Source organism: Megascapheus bottae, chromosome 25 (genome assembly GCF_031878675.1).
Source record: "Megascapheus bottae isolate mThoBot1 chromosome 25, mThoBot2.hap1, whole genome shotgun sequence".
NCBI lineage: Eukaryota > Metazoa > Chordata > Mammalia > Rodentia > Geomyidae > Megascapheus > Megascapheus bottae.
Window position 1 is genome coordinate 24,037,223 of NC_143533.1, and position 23,620 is coordinate 24,060,842.

The 23,620-nt window shown below is 42.8% G+C and overlaps 1 long non-coding RNA gene across 3 annotated transcripts in view; it reads left to right on the forward strand.

Moving 5' to 3' along the window:
• The window catches only part of LOC150046665 (uncharacterized), an 82,816-nt gene that overhangs the window by 56,939 nt on the left and 2,257 nt on the right, over positions 1-23,620 (forward strand). For all 3 annotated transcript variants that reach the window (XR_016532626.1, XR_016532628.1, XR_016532627.1), the window contains one exon: positions 14,299-14,493. This is a non-coding gene — a long non-coding RNA (uncharacterized LOC150046665). The remainder of the gene's footprint in view (positions 1-14,298; positions 14,494-23,620) is intronic.

Here is a 23,620-nt window from a genome sequence, read left to right on the forward strand (position 1 = left end):
CCCTAAAAGACTGAGAAATTACCTACAACTGCTTTTTTTAAAAACAGGTAACTTCTATCGTAGCTTACATTGGCTTCATTAGGTCTTTTCCTGTCATCTTTGGGGAAAGCTCTGTTACAGTACAGCCTTTATACCTGGATGTGTGTGGTCAGATTCTACACGGTTTGGAACTTTTTGTCACTGAGTCACAGAAAGCCGTAAAGTTTTAGATCTTAAGGACCAAGATGAGATTTGTGAACCAGAGTGACTTCTTAACTACAAATAGTTTCTAACAAACTATTTGTAAAATTAACGGCCTCTGTTGACCCCATTACCATCTCCCTTTTCCTGAAAGAAGGCATTGCTTTGCTTTATGAAGCTGTACACAGAAGAGTAATTAAGTAACAATTCAGGCCAGTGGCCTCTCCCAGGAATTAATGGTAGGGAGAGTTCATTAACCCCAGTGGTTACAGCTTCTCTAGGAAATGCCCCGGGCCAAGGTTGTCCGCTGTTAATGGATTGGACAGGGACTTTAACTGGGATAAAAATAAAGCTCTGTCTCCTTCCTGGGGAGCTTTTCTCCTTGAGGGGCTACCAAAGGCAAGCCTGAAGAGCAGCAGAACCCCAGGCTTGGGCAGCAGATTGCTGCCAGTGAGAATTGTTAAATCAAGGCAAACACAAGGCCTTTGGGGGCAAATTAAGGTCTTTGATCTAAACCTTCCTGCAGGTTAGGGGATGGCTTAATTAATGCCCTCTGCAGCTTCCGAGCAGCTGTGTTCCTTGTTAATTTCTCTGTGTCCTATCTTGTCCTGTGCTGAGCGAGAATATTTTGCTTTGGACTCGCCAGGCAAGGCTGCCGCCCTTGTGTTGGCGGTGGGCAAGTGTGCTGGATGCAGGCTGGACCTGGCACCTGTGTGTGCTGGGCATCCGCTGGGCCTCCCAGAGCCCCGCTGCTGCTTGGAAGGGAAGCAGAGCCGCCCGCTCACCTCCCCGCCCTCCCTCCGAACCAGCCACACCTGGCCAGTGTCCTCCGCTCACTGTTCTTCATAGGCAGATGGAAATACCCTGTTCTCTACGCATCTTATTTTTAGTCATTATTTTGAACAAACTTTAGACTTGAAACGTTTATTTGAATTTCCTCTCAGAATATTTTTCCCTCTAGAATTCACAGAAGCAGAAACTTGAACAACACCGTAATACGTGTGTGTGTGTGTGAGAGGGAGGGAATGAGGGGGGAGAGCAGGAGGCAGGGAAGAGAGAGAAAAGACGCACACACACACACTCACATAGAGATAATACACCCATTAGTCAATATTGTCATTTGGCCCGCATGGTTTTTATTTTAATGGCATGTATGTCAAAATTTGAATTTAGTTAAATTTAATACTTAATAGTTAACAGAAGTTTGAATTAGTAAAAGTAACATGATTTTACTTTTTAAATTAAATGTTAAAATGTTTGAATTGTTATTCTAACAGTAATAAATAAAAAAAGAGAGTTCATCAAGAATCTGACCTCAGAACAAAGCCAGTGTTTTGTAAAGTTTTCTTCCATTTATTGTTTGTTTAATCATCTTTTACAGTTATCATGGACTAGTTATCATGCACTATTGGATTTTCTCTTTCTACTTGGTATTTATGCAAATATTTCCTAGATTGATAAATGTTGTCTGAAGCTATCATTTAAAGCATTGCACAAAATTATGCTAAGACAGGTACTGGTGGCTCCTACTTACAGTTCCAGCTACTCAGGGGGCTGAGGCCTGAGGATTGCTGTTCAAAGCCAACCTAGGCAGAAAGTTTAAGGACTTTTATCTCCAATGAAACACAAAAGCCAGAAGAGGAGCCAGGTATTTGTGGTGGGGAGAGTGCTAGCCTTGCACAAACAAGCTCAAGGTCAGTGCCAGGCCCTGAGTTCAAGCCCTTGTACCAATGTACATATATGCATACACACACACACAGTGCCACACCAGGCTGAGTTGATAACATTCAAGTTTTTGTGCACACATTCTTTTTTAGCCATACTCTTGAGCCCTTTCCATGTCTGTCTTCAGCTGAACTTCAGAGTTTGGATGCAGGAGCAGGCCTGCCTGCCTGCCTGTGTGAGGCTGTGTGATGGCTTCTGGGCTAGGACAACTTAACCAACAGAAGTTTCTTTCCTTACACTCGTGGAGGCTGGAAGTCGAGGCTGTTGGCAGGCATGTTTCTTTGGAGGACTTATACTTGAATTTTTCTGTGTCTTCCATGCTCCTTCCTCTGCTACATCTACTCCCCTTACAGGCACACCAGTCAGGTTGAGCTGGGGTGCCCCATACACCTGATTTTCCCTTCATTGCCATTTTCCCAAAACCATTCTTCCCATTTTGAAGTGCTGCAGTGAAGACTTCACCTAAGAACCCGGTCCCAGCCCAGCCTCTGCATCTGGCACACGCTAGACCCCAGTACCGAGCCCTTGAGCATACAGACCATTTCCTCAGCCCTCTTCAGAAGCCCTGTGTGGACAGATTGGGTGGCTCTCAGGAGAAGAGCATGTGCTCAGCATGCAGGAGGCCCGGCACACTCTTCCCTAGAAGGGGCCAAGTTCAGGCCGTGCCCTTGCATTGTCGTAACCCACTCTCACAAGCACCAAGACACTCCCTGATGAGCAGTGGCCCTCTTAGAGGGCATTGTCCCCAGGTGCAATTACTTTGCACTAGGCTTCATCTCCTAAAAATATAACCACCTGCCAACACTGCGCAGCCAGAGGAACAAGCTTGTCGCACATGGACTCCTGGAGAGCACACATCCATGCCATGCCATGGGAGGGCCCTGACGGCACTGAATCAGCAGCCAGCATCCTCACCCCGGGCTCCCAGCCCTGGACCCACAAGGAATAAATCTGTTCAGGTGAAGGAGCTTATGATATTTTTATTGTAACAACCTGACTTCCTATTTTCTGATGTTTTGCTTGTACTTCATTCCTTTGACCGAGATTTTAACCTTTCCTTCAATTTCCAGGGCTGGAGCACTGCTTGAGAATACAGTTCTACCTGTACAGTCAGTCCCTGTTCTTATCAGAGCCTCTAAGCTTGGCTCTCTGATCCCCGCCTTGTTCTTCCACATTGCTCCGAGGTCTGTACCCAGGTTTGCTTGGTAAACAGACCGGGCTCAGCTGGCGTTGGGTGGATTTCATTGCTGCATAACCCCCACCCAGGCTCCTAGTAGCTTTCTAGATCTGAGGCTTCCTGGAAAACCACCCAATCCCTTGCTGCCCAGACAGATCCTTTATCTCTGCCCCTTTCAGAGGTTGCATTTCAACTTCGTTTTGGATCCTCTTCATTGGATACACTTTTATTGTAATGGTATTAGTGTGTACATTGGATCCTTATGATGAAGTGAAAAAGAGAGACTTCAGAATCAGATGCAGTTTGAAAAATTTATTGATGGGATCTAACCTGGTGACATTTAAGCGCATACATCATTCTAGAGAGCGATTGTCATAAATAACATGTCTTCTCAAAGACTGGGTTAAGCTACTGCTTGTGAAGAAGGGTAATTCCCTTTACAGCTGACCTTTTTACCCCAGTGTGAATTGATTTTTGAGTCCTTGTAATATCTGGTAGACTTCTTTCCTAAGGAAAATCTAAATAAGCAAGCCAGAAAAGGTTGAATTCTTCTGAAGCTAATTTTAATTTTGAAGAAAACATCTCTGGGGTTCAATTCAAGATAAGTTTGGAATTCTAAACAGGTTTTATAACCTCTATTGGCAAGAGATCTGTATTTGCAGGATCCATAAAGCTTTTAAGGTATCATTGATATTGAAGCAATAATGACCCTAGGACAGGGTATTTCCTGGAGATTAATGACCAGCTGGGAGGGGTTGATGGCCTGAGGTGTAGCTGAGGGCCATTAACCTCAGACAGTCATTAAAGCTCAGGAAATGTCCTATGTCTAGGTCGTTATTGTTATTATAAATTGAAAATAGAAAGAAGAAACAGGCATACAGATTATTCGAAGGGTGATTCCATTTCCAATGGCTTGAACAGGGAATGTTCTGGGAGAATTTATTCCCCGTCCATTAGCCAGTGCATCTCCCCGAGTCTTCTGTCATTGCACTCTGCAATGGATGTTTCTTTGTGCAAGAAATCTCTGAATTGCTGGAGTAGAGAGGACCCCATGCTTTCTTTGCAGCTGCCTTTGCTGAAAGTGACAGGGTAGACAGAACAAGGCCTGGCCGCATCCTGCGTTTTCAGCCACCTCCCCTGGGATCTACTGTTTCCTTCTCTGTTTGGCTGTACTGACTTTCCCACAGTTAAAATTTGAGCCCTAGACTATTTTGTTTCCTATTTTCCAGATCCTTGGGGGTGAAAGTTCATGTCTTTTAAAAAGCACTTAGTTTTGTTTTACCGCTGATCAAGCTAGATACAATTCAATGTCTATTTCCCAGGAAGAACTACAGTTCATAGGCATTTTAGTGGCAATTACTAAGCAGCCTTTAGTTTTGACTGTGGCTAATTCTCACCTTGTTTGTGGCCTGCAGCCACAGATTCATCTTTTTTTTTTTCTTTTCTTTTTCCCCTTTCCCTTTTCCAAAATGGAAAACTATCACTGTAGGCTTTCCACTATCTCTAGGACTTTATAACAAATGGTGAAATGTGAAATATTCAGTGTAAATATTGCGGAAAACAGCCTCCCAAATTTACTTTACTCATGAGTTACAGGAAATTTCATGGACATTAAAATGTCCGAGCACCATGTCTCTCTGGCTGAGTGGAGCCACCATTTCATTTATTTAGGGCTCAGAGGGAAGTGTGAACAATGAGTTAAATCAGCTTAAATTCATCACTAGTGAGAGAAAGAAAAAGATAAACAACAGCATTTGCTTTGTTAGTGCTGGTCAGGAATGTCAACTTTGTGGAAAGCATATTATTATTATTACTATTATTCAGTGCTAGACCACTGATATTGTAAAAGCTTTGCAAGTATGTGTTTCATCTTTGAAGGCTTCTTTTCTTGCTGTAGTGGTGTCTGAAATTTTTCTGTTATGTTGATTTAAGACATATAGTAGCTTAGTTTAAACAGAAAGCTATATTGAGGAGCATTAGTATTTACTTTCATCTTAGTTATTAAGCTTTCCAGACGAAAATTAGCCTGGAGATTAATATAACCAAAGTGAGAAGATTCACAAATAATAGAAGAAACGTCATGAAAGGATTCTGTTTTATTTTCAGAGTCCTGTCAATATAATCTATAAAATCCCCTTTTTGTCAGGCAGGGTCTCCAGAGAAGCTAATTTTTTCTTTGATAGCTATAGAAGTCCTCTTTTGTATATTTCATGTTGACTTTGAAACTTCCTTTTTTTTGGCTAGTCCTGGGCTTGAACTCAGGGCCTGAGCACTGTCCTTGGGCTTTCTTAAGGCTAGAGTGCTGCCACTTGAGCCAGAGCCCCACGTTCAGCATTTTTTTTTCTATGTATGTAGGACCGAGGAATCAAACCCAGGTCTTCATGCATGCTAGGCAAGCACTCGACCGCCAGGCCACACTCCCGGCCCCATCGTTGAACATTTCTTATAGAGCCTGTGCTCTGGTTGTCCCTTCTTCAGCCTGCTTTCTTGAGTGGACTGACTGGCACACAGGCTGTAGGATTTGTTCCTGCCACAGGGTGACTCTGCTCTTCACCTGGGTGTCGTTGTGTTGCTATCCTGGTGCTGTTATCCTGGTGACGTGGACAGGAACTCTATCAGCTACTGCTTTTGCTTTTTGTTGTTGTTGTTGTTGTTGTTGGTCATGGGACTTGAACTCTGGGCCTGGGCACTGTCCTCAAGGCTAGTGTTCTACCACTGGAGCCACAGTGCCACTTCAGGTTTTCTAATGGTTGATTGGAGATCAGAGTCTTGTGTTCTTTAGTGCCCAGGCTGGCTTTGAACCGCGATGCTCAGATCTCAGCCTCCTGAGGAGCTAGGATTACAGGTGTGAGCCATCTCGCCTGGCTTTTCTTTTTTTTATAACAATCTCAACCCAACTGTTCATTTCTTTAGTTTGCCTGTTGCTTTCCCAATTCATCAGAATAACTTGTTTCCTCACTCCTCCCTGCTTTCCCACTTCCAGTGGAATTTGGCACAGACTATTCCAGGCTTGGGTCAGAAGCTGATATTGTGATGGTGATCTTGAAAATCACTAGGGTGAATTTCTCTTCCGTTAGGGAACATTTAGGCCCGCTTCTTCGAATGCTTTTATAATGACAGCTCTTCCCCATCCAGGCCTTGCTTCTTGCTGAAGGCCCTGAAATCACTTCTGGTAGCCTGCAGAGAGTACTTGGTATGTCTGAATTCTGTCATTGCCAAAGCTTAATAGTGACCTTTTTAGAGTTGTGCCTCAGATGACTGTTTCAGGTCAGTTTTCTCAGTCTGCTATGTGGGACACCAAGAGGAACATACACTCTAAATATAGTTACAATACTATCAATATTAGACAAGGGAGAAAAAGAGTATCAGATAACTACAGCATGGCCACCCTCGTTGTAAATAAATACAAAGCAATGAGTGATATAATGCAAAGCATTGGTTGAAGAAGTGACGATATCACTGAGATATGTATGAAGTCTGAGCCCGGCCACTGTTTTCTGTCCTTCCTGGAAGGAAGGCAGGGGAGAGTGCCCATGACACTGGCATTCTGTCTTCGCAGAGCCCTTATACTTCTGAAAACACGGCAGGAAGGGACCCATGAAAGCATGGGTCATGGGGCTTGAACTCGGCCCGGGTGCTGTCCCTGAGCTCTTCAGCTCAAGGCCAGGGACAGGTCACTTTTAAAAAAGAACTTAAAATATTCCTTTGAGTACTAAAATTGCGCTCATTATAGGTAAATTAGAAAGTTCAGTAGAGTAACAGTAGAGGGAACATTCCCGAACCACTGGTGCCAGTCACCGTGTGACCTTGGGGTCACTTTCCTTTGTCTCCATGGTTTTGATTTTTCAGTTACAATCATGTTTTACCACAGCTTTGCTTATTGCATTTTGATTTTGCAGATACAGTGAAAATACTTTCCTAATGTTTACTTAAAACTAAGTTTTCATGAAATTCAGTATTTCTGAGATACAAGTAGAATTTTTACCATGATTACTAGTTGGCACATTTTACTTTAGAAATCCATTTTTTTTCCTCATGTATTCTTCCTTTTTGTGTGTGTGAGTCATGGGGCTTGAAGTCTGGGCCTAGGCAATGTCTCCCTGAGCTCTACCCTTGAGCCACATCCCACTTCCCATTTTCTTTTTCTTTTTTTTTTTTTTTTTGCCAGTCCTGGGCTTGGGCTCAGGGCCTGAGCACTGTCCTTGGACTTTCTCAAGGCTAGAGCTCTACCTCTTGAGCCTCAGTACCACTTCCAGCTTTTTGCTGTGTATGTGGAGTACCGAGGAATTGAACCTGGGTCTTCGTGCATGCTAGGCAAGCACTTTAACCACTAGGCCAAACTCCCGGCCCCCCACTTCCCATTTTCTAGTAGTTAATTGGAGATTAGTGCCTGGGCTGGCTTTGAACTGTGATCCTCAGATCTCAGTCTCCTGAGTAGCTAGGATTACAGGCGTGAGCCACCACACCTGGCTCATATATATTTTTTTTTATTACAACATTTTTAGTAGAACATATTCACTCAGAATCCTGTCTTTTTGGGGGCCTGGGGGAACAGTCCTGGGGCTTGAACTCAGGACTTGTGCTCAAGGGTAGTGCTCTAACAATTGAATCAGAGCGTCACTTGTGGCTTTTTGGTGATTAGTTGGAGATAAGAGTCTCATGAACTTTCCTTCCCAGGCTGACCTTGAACCGTGATCCTCAGATTTCAGCCTCCCAAGTTGCCTACACTTTCTTTTTACCTCTCTCCTCCCACAGAACTTCCCAGCCTCCTGAAGTCACCATTTTGCATGCCTGCCATGTTTTTTCCTTTTTTGGTCAAGATTCAACATATAAGAGAAAGGGCGTGATTGTGTTTGTCGGAGTCTGGCCTATTTCATAACAACACGTGGAATTACATTTCTTGGCCTGTATGTTTTCAGGTAGTGTTGTGAAAGCTATCTGTTCGACTCGCTTCCACAACTGTGTAGAGAGGGCAGGGCAATCTCACCTTCAGTTCCACTGCACATGGATATCATAGATAGTTTGGTAAATTCTATAGGTTTTGGTTGTACTTCCTTGATTATTAGTGTGGCCTACTAAGTGTTTTTCATTCTTTTATTAGCTTTTTAACCCTCCCATTAAAGTCTTTATTTTTCTCTGAGGTAAGAATCTTACTGATTTATATGAGTCATGCATTTTTCCAGAAGTCATAAATTTGGTACAGTGTTTATTTTACTTCTTTTTCGCATTTTCTTTCTTTTCAGAACTGGGACTTGAACTCAAGTGTTGTACTTCCAGGCCTGCCGGTCCTTGCCAATTGGTTGTCTCTGGTAGAGTCTTGCTCTCTGTAGAGGCCTGTCCTCATCGTGAGCCTTCTGTGTGTGCTTCCGTGTGTCACTGGGACAGGGGGCATGTGTCACTTCTTCCAACTGCGGATTGAAGTGGAATCTTGAAACTTTTTTTTCTTCCCTAGAGAGGCCTCCAGTGGTGATCTCCCAGTCTCTGCCCCAGATCACTGCCAGTTTTAATCATTTTGGTTAGAGGAGATAAGAAGTCCATTCCAATGAGCTTAACAACGCAACTAGATTGGTTAGCTGATGTGGCTGGAGGCCTGGTTCACCCTGCTTTTACGTCACAGTGAGTTTAGGAATAGAATAGAAACCTCCACCTTTGCAGGTCCATCTTTCAGCTGGGATCTTCTCTTACTTGACCTTAGCTGGACCGGTGTTCCCTCTGGGCAGAGATGGAAAGCGGAGCCACCATTCTCCAGCTCTGTCTACGTGCAGAGCTCTCCCCACTGTGTAGTCTCGGCACAGACCAGCACACGGGCCTGTTCTGAGTCAGCCAGCCCACCTAGAGGAGAGAATGTGAGACTGACCACCGGGACCTCAAGTCTCCACAGCCTCAGTTAAGCCGGATGAAGCCGTTTGTCCAAAGGAAAATTGAAATGCTGCTATCCAAGAAGTAGATGTCTGGTATAGTAAAGGTTGTTCTAATTGTCTTTCAGTATAAAGATTCAGGATTACACTACCAGATTTGACTGTCTTCTGTTACTCTCACCTACCTGGTTAAAAAGCCAGAGAACTGAAATATTATCTTTTATTTTCTCTTCATCTTTTTATGGCCTAGATTTTTATACTTTCAAACGAACTAGGAATTAGAATTTTTTTTTTAAACTCCACAAGTTGCTAATTGTTCCATTAATATTTATTATCGGAACTGATTGGTCACACTTGTTATATATACATTTTTGACATACTATAATATGTATAATACAGTATTATCTTAATTTCATAGTATCATATTATCTTAATTTTTTTTTGTGGGTCAAGCCCCACTTCTCATTTTCTAGAGGTTAATTGGAGATAAGAGTCTCAGGTTCTTTTGTCTTCAGGCTGGCTTTGAACTTTGATCCTCAGATCTCAGCCTCCTGAGTAGCTAGGATTACAGGCGTGAGCCACTGCACCTGGCTAATTTTTTTTAAAATTTAACATTGTTATTATAAAGGTGGTGTGCAGGGGATTTACAGTTGCAGTAGTCAGGTAAAGAGTACATTTCTTTTTAGACAGTGTCCTGTCTTGCTCACTATATACATTGTAACAAAAGGCACTACTATCTCTTTCTAAGCCTTGAGTAGATGTTTCCTATCTGTTCTTATGCCAGACAAGAAAATTGTAGCTATGTACCTACTTTGATCAATGAGTGAGCAAGGACAAAAGGCTTCTGGGCTGGAACTTGTGGTACCACACAGGAGTCATTCCCCCATCCTGTCTCATGAGCTTCTCGCCGCTCCCTCAACTGGCATGGAATTTCAGTACTCCTGATCTGAGCTTTCTAAATAGCCGAGATGACAGCAGTTGGTTGAGATGGTTCTGCAAGAACTTTTGGCCCAGGCTGAGCCCAACACGTGGTTCTCCTCACCTTAGTGGGCCTCATGCATACCTAGGGCTACAGGTGTGAGCCACTGGGCCCAGCTCACAGCTTCTCTTGATGTGACGCTTGGCTTGGTGTTTCAGACCCAGGATGTCCTTTCTGCCCATATCCTTATGGCAAGAGTTTTCTTCCTTAGAGGTGTGATCTGAGCTCCTCGAGGCATGGGCTGTGGGCTGTCATTATGTTCTGTGGAGAGTTTGGTGCCACAGTTTGAATGTTCATGTCACTTCCCAAATTCTGTGGAAATCTTCAGTGCCAAGCCAAGAGGCAGAGCCCTTAAGAGAGGCTTAGGTCAGGCCAGGCTCCTTTGCATGGCGAGGACTAATGAGTCCCTTGTGAAGGGCTGGAGAGGGGTAGCCCAGCACCTCTTGCCAGGTGTGGAGGGGACACCTGCCCTGCTCCTCTGGTGTGAAGTGGGACAGGCCCCCCCCTCCACAGCAAGCCTACCATCCCCCAGATTTGGGGGGGTCCTAAGAGGACTAAATTCCCGTTGCTCATAAGTCAATCTCCCTTCAAGTATGTTCTTGAAGTCCAGCATTTTACTCGAACCCTGTAAGATTTTGGTTCTAACTGGGGCCTGCTAGTAGTTCAGCTGTCTCACAGCCACCCCATCTCTCCTCTGGCTTGGGAAGGCTTCCTTCTTCATTGCATCTGCTCTGTGACCCCTTTTTTTTTTTTTTTTTTGCCAGTCCTGGGCTTGAGCTCAGGGCCTGAGCACTGTCCTTGGACTTTCTCAAGGCTAGAGCTCTACCACTTGAGCCTCAGCACCACTTCCGGCTTTTTTCTATGTATGTGGTACTGAGGAATCGAACCCGGGTCTTCATGCATGCTAGGCAAGCACTTTAACCACTAGGCCAAACTCCCGGCCCCCTGTGACCCCTTCTTTTGGTGTGAAGAATCTCATCATTATATGCTTTAACGTGGTCCTATCACTTCTGTCACCTTCTTGCATGCTGAGCCCCACTGAGAGGCCAGGCTGTTATCTCTGGACTTACCCCCCAAAAGCCGGCTTCCTGCCTGTGTGTTGCATCTCTCGGGAAGTCATCCAGTGGGGATTTTGCACTGCCTTGGCCAGAGTTTAATTCCAGTTTTCATCTTGTCTCTGAAGGCCTACTGCAAAATTCGAGCCAGTCCATCTGGAGTTTCTCTTTTTTGTCTTTCATGCTTTACAGTTTTACTTCTTTCTTTGCTCCATTTTTGCCCAAACTACCAAGTTTATTGGGTCTTCAAGTTTATTTACTTTACCAAGTTTATGTGTTCTTTAAGTCTTATTTATTTTCCCCTTCTTCCAGGAATCCCACTTGACTCATATAGTAGAAGAGAAAGTCACTAAGCCTAGTTATATGATGCCAGTGTTACTCATTTTTTTAATACCTAGTATCAGTATAGTGCTCAAAGATGTAGACTAGAGAGTCATACTCCCTGAATCCTTGAGCTGCTTTACTTTGGGAGTTATTTTTCCTTCTTTAACTTCAAGTGATATACCACTGTAAGGTTTGCTGGTGTTTATGGATTTAGCAACTTCTCAAGAAGGTAAGAAGTGTTTTTAGCTTTTTTATTCTTTTTAGGAATGAGTGATTTTCATTTCTTACACATAAACATTTCTTATAAATATTAGTCAAACTGGTCTGTAGACAAAAATGATACTGATATATAGGTATGCATTTTGATCAGAAGGATTATAAGCTCAGGATTTATAGTCTGGCAACATAGCAGAAGACGAACTCATTCTCTTTTTTATTTATTTATTTATTTATTTGCCAGTCCTGGGTTTGAGCTCAGGGCCTGAGCACTGTCCTTGGACTTTCTCAAGGCTAGAGCTCTGCCACTTGAGCCTCAGCACCACTTCTGGCTTTTTTCTATGTATGTGGTACCAAGGAATCGAATCCGGGTCTTCATGCATGCTAGGCAAGCACTTTAACCACTAGGCCAAACTCCCAGCCCCAACGAACTCATTCTCATTGGTGATCAGATTTACTTACCTGATAGATATTAAGAGAATGAATAGCATACTGGCAAAGGAACATGGCTGCATATAAATCAGATTACTTACTGAAACATTTAGGATAACTGACTTTTCATAAATAAGATTAAGTGAATCTAAACAGACTCTTAGGAAGTTTCCTTATGGTTTAGCTTATTTCTGATTTCCCCCAACATTTTTCTTATTTGTGTTTAGTCATAGGTACATGAATGAGGGTTGATTCAGCTACAGGTGTTTTTCCGAGAACCTGTTCTCCTGTTATTTGAGACTTAAGGGGTTGAAAGCTATGAATACTGATGATAAAATTAGGTGTGGGTTCAAATGACATAGCAAAGTTACCAGCTAAAGAGACAGCTGGCCTAGGGGAGGACCAGCCCACATAGGGCCAGAGGGAAGACTGAGCTCGCGGAGGGGACACTTAGGGAGGAGTCTTTGCTGGCTATTCATTTGATGGAGGATTAATAGCTCCAATATGGAAAGAACTCAAGGGACAAGCAAAGGAACAAACATCGTCGTCAGTAAACGGTGGAATGGAGACTTAGAGACACATTCCAGCTAGCACACATGAGGGAACGCGGGCGCCTGTTTCTGTGGTCTCCAGGCATCCACACACAGAGAGACCACAGGAGGACATTCTTAGGAGAGGAACACAAAGGCTCTGGTCACACAAAATAATATTTGTCAAAACGAACTCTAGGAAATGGAAACAAGAAGTTCTTTTCTTTCTTGCTGTTTTTCTTTTCTTTTTATCTATTTATCTGTCTTTGGGAAGGTAAGGGGGGGGTACAGAAATAGTGGGACAAAGGATGAATCAATACAGCAGACACTATGTTGAAAATGAAGTATACAACTTGGGGGAGAGGACAGGAGAATAAAAGTAGGAGAGACCAAGGGAAAGGGTGACATTATTCAAAAAGAAATGTTGTTTCTTTTTGCCTTGACATGAAACCAAGGTTTATTAAAATACTCTTAGTATGTTTACAGTTGGGAGCCATGAATGTAGTTCTCTGTAGATTTCCAAAAAAAACCCAGAGTTCTGTCTCTTCAAATAATTTAACAAAGGTATCATAAAATGGGATAAATATAATCTATCTCATAGATAGAATTCTTTGAGTAGACGATCTAAAATTAAGAAACTTATGTAACTGCAACCCCTTGGTATCTCACCTTTATAATAATAATAAAAAGTACATGAAAAAGAAAAAAATGACAAAGTGAACTGAATACACACTTCTCACAAGAGGTAAAATAGCTAATACTTGGAAAAATGTCCAGTGCCATTAGGCAGAAAGGAATGGAAGTCAAAAAGTCATCAAGATCCAGTTTACTGCAGTCATGATAGTAATAATAAAGAAAAACAACAGACTTGTTGCTGGGCATGTGAATTAGGGCAGCCACTGTGGAAACCAGGACAGATCAAGTGCTGAAAATAAAACTACCATAGGATCCTGCTGCGTCATGCTGGCACATGCAGCCAAAGGGCACGGACACACCAAGCTCTCTCTCATACCCACTGCAGCACAGTCACAGTAGCCAAATCATGAAATCAGCTTGGGCTCCCATTGACAGACGAATGAATTAAAAAATGTGATGTTTATATCCCAATGGAGTTTTATTTAGTCATACAGAAGAATGAAATTATGTCATTTGTAGGAAGAAGGATGGAACTGGAGATTAACTCTTTAGGTGAACTAGGGCAGATGGGAAAGACAAATCATCATGTTTTTTTTCTTGAATGTGGAATCTAGATTAAAAGGAAACAAGGCAGTGGGAGAGGGAGACCAGTGAGGAGAAAGGGACAAGATGGGAAAATGGGGTGTGAAAGTGATCAAAATACAGGCTGTCCATGGCTGAAAATGTAATGAAAATCCATTCTTTGGTACAGTTACAAATACACATAAAAATCAGAGCAACAGAATGAATATGAGCAAAGCAGAGGCCACCAAAGTAGTGGAGAAGCGTGGTGACAGTTGGGATTTTCTCTCTCCGGAGAATCTGTTAAAGGCAATGGAAACTTGTCGTGGCTTCAGAAAGCTCTTGTCCTCCCAGGCAATGTCTCTCTGTCTTGTCCCTGCAGGACGGAGAAGGGAGGCCTGGCACCTGACTTTTCATCAGGAGCTTCCACCTCCCGATGAAACACTGCCCTGAGTTTGAATGGAGATAGAGAGAGGGGACAGTGAAAGATGTTCCAGGGCCGAGCGATTGCTGGTGCTGGCGCTGCCCATCCCTCTTATCTTACCTAATGGCGGGTGCCTGCCAATGTTTACTTGGCCATTACCATTCAACAGCTGGTCCTCTACCCTGTTGTTTTTCTTCCCAGATGGCAACACGATGTTCCACGATAAAACTGACACAAAAAACAATGCAAAATTTGTCGGAGAGAGGTTCAGCAAGCAGGAGGAAAACATCTGATATCTCTCAGAGCCCGCCAAGTTCACAGCTCACGGTGCCAGAGGCATTATGGGGTGATTTGAATGGAGGCAGTGCACAGGGGAGCTGCTTCCAGATGCTCCAGGTAGGTTTCCAGGACAGCCGAGGCGTTCAGCGCGCTTGTTCCTTCCAGAGGCCCCCAGACAGAATCAATAAGTATGGTCCCCAAGCATCGTCGATGACGGAACCCTGGGCTTTACCCTGTGCTGCCTAATTGATGGCTCACTGTTTTCCAAACTCTTTTTATTCAATTAGGCTCTGCTTCCAATAAGATAAACATTCCTGCTATAAAAATGCCGGAAACCAATGTTCAGGTCCAGCCTTCTTGCCAAAGCATCTGCATCCCTGTTGCCTCTGTTCTGCTCCGTCTTCGTTGGGGTATTTACTTCTATGGGAAGGGAAAGGGCATCCCTCCTGTCTTGCTGCTCCGAGGACTATTTTTCCTTTACCCTCTACGGAAGATCATGAGCTAAAAATATTTTTTTTTATTGGTGACAAAGAGTCACAGGTGTGACTTAAAATGAGACTTTGACTATGTCTTCACCAGCGTTAGGCAAAGTGTTGCCTTTTTGTCGGTTATTACTCCATTCTTTGTCAAATGACTTATGTGAAATGCTAGAGCCTTTAATTTAATGTGCTACCAGCAGTGACTATATATTCATGTCTGTATGGTTGATTTTCATAGATACCACATGCTATTTGACTTGCTCTACGGATAATACCAGGAGCAAATAGTTTTAAGATGGATCTTGTAGCCAGGCGCCAGTGGCTCACATCTGTAATCCTAGCTACTCAGGAGGTTGAAATATGAGGATCACAGCTCATGGTTCAGTCAGCCTGGGCATGGAAGTGCAAGAGACTCTTTTCTCCAACTAACTACTAAAAAAGCCTGAGGTGGAGCTGTGGGTAGCCTTGAGCAAAAAAGCTGAGGGATAGCAACTAGGCCCTGATTTCAAACCCTAGGACTGACACCAGAAAAAAGAAAAAAAGGAAAAGATTGATCTTACATTTGAGGACTCTTTCCTAAATTGGTTCTACTGTGAAACTTGTGGGTTTAAACAGTTGTTAATGAAAAGCAACATCTCGGACGTACCCCCTCACCCAGTATTGGTATGAAACTTACTGATGTCATGAGCGAATTAAGATTTTCTGATTTACACATGTGTAGTTAGCATTTAAAAATAGGTTTTGTACTTATTTGGTCTGGGATTAGCGTTTTTTTATTGCAGGAAGTATCCATAGGAAAGTTTGCTTAAGAAACATGACCACATTCCTTCCCAAAGAGTTGGAAGAGTTTTCTGAAGAGACCTGAGTTTTTAGTTTTTTTTTTTGTGGTGTCATTCATATATGACGAATTATTTAACCTCCTGTAATCTCTCAGCTCTTTTGTAGAAAATATGAGTCAGTAAACACAGATGGTGTAAGGACTAAAACAGCTAGAGACACAGAATAACAGTATAAATTATGAGCTATGGTGCAACTACCAGTATTAATGTGTCAAGAACACATTTCTCTGTTTAGCTGCGTTTTCTGAAGTCTTCCTTTTTCTTAGATTGTAACTTTCCTTCCATGGATTTCCTCTTCTTTAATTTTTTTTTCCAGTTGTGGGGCTTGAACTCAGGGCCTGAGCACTGTCCTTGGACTTTTTTTTCCTCAAGGCTAGAGTTCTACCCTTGACCCACAGCACCACTTCCAGCTTTTTTCTATGTATGTGGTACCGAGGAATCGAACCCGGGTCTTCGTGCATGCTAGGCAAGCACTCTCCCACTAGGCCATACTCCCGGCCCCCTCTTCTTTAATTTTATAATTTGTTACTGCAGCCTAGAAGGATAGGGCAGTGCACATTTTATGACTGTTGTGAATATTTGACCTTCTAAGGGCAGAGGAAAGATCTGAATGCATTAACATTTGAGGTCACATTCTAATTCAGTTTTGTAGGAAGCAATACCATTTGACATTTCAACCTTTTTGCAGTACAGATTTTTGGGCATTTTCCAAGTAGCAAGAGCTGAGCTTCTCCTTCCCATATTAAGATCATTGGGCTATCGCTACACGGTGGACTTAATACAGTGAACATATTTCTGCTCATATTCATGTTCAGAAGGAGGAAAGCAAGGGTGTCTAGCTGGCGACTTTTAGAGTATTTGAGAGGTTGACTCTAGAATATTTGATATTACTGATCTACATCTGTTGTAGTTCATATACATATATATTTAAACGAGAGGCTCTCAATGTTGGCTTGAATCGACAGTATACTATTTGTATCTGTTTGATTTATTTAACTAGCAGAACCCATGCTCAAACATTTTGATCTAAAAGACTGTGTATGATATATGGTCATCAAAATATGTGTAGGTAGCCAAGTGATTCTAAGATGTGTCTCACAAAGAATGTATATTTAGTTGTAAGAAATAATAATTTATACAATAATATGTACATGTGGCTTAGGAATTATTCATTAGGTGTGGTTAGAAATATATAACGACTTTTGAGTGATCAGTGGAACTGACATTCCATCATGGTGTTAAAAATCATGTTTTTGAATTATATAGAGTGACATAAAATGGTTACATTTTTTTGAGCATAAATTTATTCAGCTCTTTTGGTATTGAAACTTGGTATTTCCACATGAGTCATGAAACATGTATTGGCCATTTTTGAATCTCAATGCTGTATGTCATAGGAGAAATTGTACAAATGGTAAATATTAGCAGATGCACGTGAAAAGGCCATTGCGGGTTGGAGAGGTGAAGTGGTCTTGGAACCAAAATGCTTGAGGATCCTTGGTCTAATCCACTATTTTACTTCCATCGGAACAATTTGTTTGTGAGCTGTCCCTGCAACTGGAGATGTACGCTCTGCTTCTCTGTGTAAGTCACCTTACCCTAGGTGTTGGAGATACGAGCATGCCTTTTGATTGCAGATTAACCCTACCACTCTCTTTGGCACCTGTTCTCAAGCAAAGGAAACCCTTGGCTCTTTTGGTCCCTGCACTCTTCCTGCCCTCCGAGGCAGGCTCCTGCAGGCTTTGCACATTTGAACTCTTTCCACCCTGGAGTCAAACACTGGGTCCTGTGTTCTCCAAACTCCAGATGATGCATGTCTGTTTTACGTGAAGCTTCCCTCTTAGGTGACTGTACTGAAAACATCCTGATACAGATGGATTTTAAAGACAGCTTTATGATTTTATTATAGACTAAGTGTTTTTTAAGAAGTTCGTTGAGACTAGAAAAAAATGGATATGTCCGTTTTCCAATCCATAAATCCCTCATTGTACCATGTCCATCACTTGGTCTAATGACCCACATCTTACTGGACTACACCAGCACAAAGTCCCAGGCTCACACGAGCACACTGCTTTGGGCCCAATGTTCCTGTTTCGAGGCCCTGGGTAAGGGTTCGAGAAGAGGCAGGGCGCTGGGTGGAGGCTGTACATCCACACCCACTGGAGTTAGCTAATTACTGTTGTTGTGTTTGAGACGGTCTTGCCCTACAACCAGGCTAGCACGTGGAATCCTCCTGCCTCTTCCTTCTTTGTGGGAGAATTACACCACAAGTGCACACCACTGTGCGTTTGCCAGTCCTGGGGCTTGAGCTCAAGGCCTGACTCTGCCCTTGAGCTTTCTCAAGGACACTAGAGCCACAGCACCTCTTACGTTTTTTTCTGTGTATATGGTACCAGGAAGCGAACCCAGGGCTTTGTGCGTGCTAGGCAAGCACTCTATCACGAGGTCACACTCCCAGCCCATTTTTAAAAAATATATGATTTAAAACAATATGAATTTGTACAGTCAAGTAGATAAAAATGATGAGGAAAAATGCAGGTAAAGTGACTAGTGAAAAGTTGGGCTTGGGAAAGGTACAAAATAGAAGTATTGTTTTCATATTCCACTAGCAAATACTGACTAAAAACCTCAATAAAATTTCACTATTACTTAATAAGAATATTCACAATATATGTGACTTCTTGTTTTCTTGATACTGTATGATATGATACTATATGATCATAAGTATGAGTAAATTTATAGATAAGTTTTGAAATGAATAGTATAAAAGATAATGAAGCTCCTTTTTAGAATGAGAATTATATTCATTGTTCCAAAGTCTCTTAATTCTTTTCTTAAATTCTTTCTCTCTCTTTTTTTGCACCATTCTGGAGGCTTGAACTCAGAGCCTGGGTGCTGACCCTGAGGTTCTTGGCTAAAAGTTAGTGCTCTGCCACTTGAGCCACAGCTCTACTTCCATTTTCCTCTCACTGTTTTTTTTTTGGGGGGGGGGGGCTCACGAGGCTTGAACTTTGGGCCTGGACACTGTCCCTGGGCTCTTTAGGTCAAAGATAGTGCTCTACCACTTGAGCCACAGAGCCACTTCTGGTTTTCTAGTGGTTAATTGGGGATAAGAATCTCCAGCCTTTAGTGCCCAGGCTGGCTTTGAACCGCAGTCCTTAGATTTCCGCCTCCTGAGTAGCTAGGATTACTCTGGTGCCTGGCTTATTGCACTTCTTATCATCACAAACACGATACTACTTGACCCCTCTCCCTTTGTCAAGCTGCTCTCTTGAGCAGTGCTTTCCCCTATTCTACCTGACATGTGCTTCCACACTCTGTCTTCATCCAGCAGAGCTGCCGGTGGTGCAAAGGCTACAGTGTAGTCCTTACTGTCCACTGCCAAGTCCCGCCCGGCACAACACCGGGAAGCAATAGCTGCTTAAGGGGCATCTCTGTATCTGAAGTTGCTAGATGACTTCATAATCAACATAGAATTTAGGCCTTTCCCGTTCCACGAAAATACCCAGATGAGGTTGATCTGTCTTTAAACCCCATTATCACCCAAGTCTCTCCTATTTGTCTCTACATCATGAGGTCTAAACACAATTCAGCTTATTACTAATTGCCCCTGACGATTGTGTGAATAATCTTAAAATGCATTAAGCAGTACTTCTGCGAAGATCAGCAATGGAAAGATTTATGTAAGTTGCAGTAGTCGCCCAGGAGGGAGATGTAGACACATTTCACTGCAAAACAAATATATATTGTTACTGCTCAGACTACAGAAGACCTGCCCGTCTGCACTATAAAGCTATATCAGGAAATTTTTTGAGAAATGAGAGTTTATAGATGGAAGGAATCTGATGTTTTTTCATTAATCCCTCACTGAAGTCTAACACTTCTTTCGATTGGGAATAAGGCAACAGTTCCAGTGAATTCATCAACAATAGAAATTACAAGTTTTTATAGCTTACATGTCATTTATGCTCATCATAGCTTCAAAAATTATTTTCGCTGACTCACCACTAGAAATTTAAGAACTTTTAGGAGCTTGTATATTACTACACTGTCAGGTTTTTTAAACCTTAATTTTCTTGTCAGTGGGGTTCAAGGGGTTGCAGTTACATACATGAGGTCATGAGTACGTTTCTTCTTGGACATCACTATCCACATTTTTCTCCCATGTATACTATTAGTGTTATGTTAAACATGTTTCAGTCCATTGAAATATAATTGGTTCTTTTGTGATTCCCTGTGTGGTATGATATGCATTTAAAAATAGAAATTTTGAAGGGACCCGTGCATCTCTTTAGACTCCATGGCACAGAAAAGGTTGTGAATGTTTAAGCATGGTAGGAATTCTATTTACAATTATATGTTTATGTGCATACATCATTCTTTTATCCACTGGTGTTTGAAAAAGTAAATTTATATAACATTTACAATCTCTAATTCTGTTGCCTTGTTAAATTGGATCAATGTGTAAAACTGGGATTTACTCATAAGTTCTTGAAATATAAATGAGACAACATTTTAGAAGCTTTAAGATTTCAGTTTCAAATAAATGTATTATCTCTGGCAAAAGGTATTATTCTCTTCACTGACTACCTTATCTTTCTCCACTGATGCTTTGTTTTTGACTCATTGTTAGATTTCCTGATTTATAAAGCCTACTTGGGCCAGAGACACAGCGTGGTTTGTGTACCATCTCATACCTCATTTCAACACATATTACCGAGATATCCATTCACCTTGTTTTCAGATATTGACTTGCCACGTGCTCTTACCTTCCTGACAGAGCCTTATTTCTGTCCACCTGTACTGCAATGTCTCTCATTTGGCTCCTGTTCCAGCTGCTTTCTATAAATGCCAGCTCCTCAGTGGTGTGAGTGGAAGTTCTGCCGAGCAACCACATTCTTTGGCATCTTCCATTGCCGTGCCAGTCTCTTTTTCAGACACCTTAGCAAGGTGTCCAGGATTTGACAGGTGTTCAGTAAATGCCAATTCACGGCAAAGAATGGCCCTATCTGATCCTACTATTCCCAGTAAATCTTCAGCCCTCTTTTGGGAGAACTGCCCATAAAATTTAATTTGGTTGTCTAGGCTGCTATTATGTGCTGGTATTGTGCTGTATGATTTAAGGCTGCATATTCCAGTATGTTCTTTAGAATTGTAGAAACTCTCCTTCAGTAAAGATGCGATAAAATGCCAGAGGTATGTGTCTATTTGAGTTTTTTTTTTACTGTCATTTGACAAGAAGACTTTGGAATACTCCCCCACTATACCAAGCAGTAGTAGTCCCCAGAAAGGCAAAGCTGGTCTCGAGCAGTTTCAGAAAGCATTCAGCTGAGTAGTCTGATGCCTCCATACCGTAGGTCACTCAAGGGCATCGCTCAGAGGTAGCACCTTCCATGACCCTGGAAGGCTTGATGTGGTCTCAGTAGCTTTTGAATGTATTTCCTGAGAAGAACCAGCTATGTACCTGCTTTGACAAGGCAGAAGGAAGAGTCAGAAGTAATTAGAATATACATTCTGTAGGCTTTTTACAGGTAGAGATCTAGAAAGGAGACTAAACCTTTTCCTTGGAAAACCATATACCACCCCAGTAGATTTTTATTTATTTTTAAATTAATTAATTAATTAATTATTTTCCAGCCCTGGAGCTTGTACTCAGGGTCTGAATGCTGTCCTTGGGCTTTCTCAAGGCTAGTGTTGTACTACTTGAGCCACAGCACCACTTCTGTATGAGGAACTGAACCTGGGTCTTTGTGCATGCCAGGCAAGCACTCTACTGCTAGGCCAAACTCCCAGCCTCTAGATTTTTATTTTACACCTTCCAAGAGGCAGACAAGGAAGGCTACTGAAAAGTATACCAGATAAACAGAACAGATTGGATTGAAAAGAGAAAATGGATTCCGACCATTATTCAAGCCAAGATCTGTTCTCAGTGAGTTCTCACAAATCCCGTGGCCTTCAGCCACGCAGAGCCCCTCTGCACGTATCACTCCAGGGACACGAAAGACAGTGCAGCTCAGGTCCTCTAGACACTGACAAGCCATTTAGCAGGAAGCCGGCCATAGCAGAGGGCAGGATGAAATAAATGCCAAACAGAGAGAGGACAGTAACTGCTAGAGATGGAGAGTCCTGAACAAACTGATGAATTGATATTAAAATCCAGTGTTCAGCTCCATAGGGTTAAGAATGAGCCCTGCTTACCAGCCAGGGTGGAGAGATAGATAATGAAACTCATTTAATGAGGATTTCTGAGAGCGGAAGTGCTTTGACTAGAGGCAACTTCCATTTGTCTAGTTATTGTGGAGGTTTGGGCTTTGTTGTAAACACATTCTTTTTCTCGAGGGCTCCGCTCACAATAGGAGGGGCTTGCAGATCTCTCTCTTGGCCAAAAGAGGGCGCTCGGAACTCTCTGATGCTGGTTTACGGCTGCTTCAGAGCAGATTGGTTGAGGCGTTTCCCTGCTCCCTTAAGAAGAGAGCTGCTTAAATATGGATTGGACCTCGGAAGAGGTGTTTTGATTTTGGTCTTTACGAATTAAAGATGTATAGTTAATCAAGTTTTCCACATAGTGGAGTCATAGTCTTATTCTTGTGTGTTTGTAGAATATGATTTTTATGGCAAGAGGAGCTGCTGTCCCCATAGCCCAAGAATAAAACAGAAAAAAAGAGAAAGGTTATTATTTATGTTCCCTCTTAAAATGTCCAGATTCCGCTCTGTTGTGGTATGTTTGGACATTTGATCGTGGGAGGCTTCCCTCCGTCTTCCCTCGGTTTCTCAGCCGTGACTGTGGGGTTGTGCTGAGGCCTGCAGGACTAAGACAGCTCATAAAGTCCCGTGAATGGGGCCATTAGCTGGGAACATCCCATCCTGAAGATGGGGTTGTAGAACTTGTGTAAACACTACTGACCAACTTGGCACCGCTGAAAGGATTAGCCTTATTTTTGTTTTGCCTTTAAGGGCAATCCTGCCTAGAGGCCAGGATAAGCTAGGAGTCTCTTGGGGTTAGATCAAGGACTCCATAAGAATTTCCATTAATCCTTTAAAAACAGGGCCTGCATGTGGGTGAGGCTGGGTAGCTTTAGCCTTGGCGTGAAGTGGACTGATCACTGGGGAGATCCAAGAGCCTCATCTTTCTGTACAAAAGTAGAAGCGCTCTCATTCTGAGTTTTACAGCAGGATTCATTTTGGAGGGGGGCATCAGTGTAAGGCTTTGGAAGGGCAGGGGTATTTTCCTCCTCCCTAGAATCAGTACCAAGCATAGCCTCTGTCTCAAATACGTACCCCGGTCAATATTAGTTGAATAAATGAAGGGGCTAAAAATTAGGCAGTCCTTCAAAGATAATCCAGTTTATGACTTGACATTTTGTTGACTAACATTTTCCAGTAGGAGTCTTACTAACAGCGCACCTAGAGCATTTAAGCAATTTCTAAAACATTTTTATGTATACGATCAGGGAAATGCCTCACATCTGTAAGAGAAGAAACCAGGGTTCTGAAAGAATGCCTTGGGAGTAAATGAGCTGTCACTGCTAAGCGTGTCAGTGCAGTAGCACACACTGGGGCTGTGCTTAGAAACTCACAGTAGGCTTCCATTCCATGCGCGCGAGAGGGAGCACTTGGAAGGGAGTCTCCACATCGTGTGTGCATTTTGTTGCAGCGTGTCAGAGCATGTCGTTTCCGTTTCTTCCCATTGCTGGCGCTGACCGTGGGGTACAGTGAGACAAACCTCATGGTAACGTGTGCATCTTCACCCACACTAGCCACAGTCGACGTAAGTTTGACACCATCCGGTGTTGTGAGAAATTGGGACATCTCTGTGCTCTTGGTTAGTCTAGACAGGCAGTGCCCTGGAGCTGGGTGGAAGGGCTCTGTGGACACCCCTCAGGGTGGGGCTGGACAGACCTTAAGACCCGGCAGTCGAGGCAGATA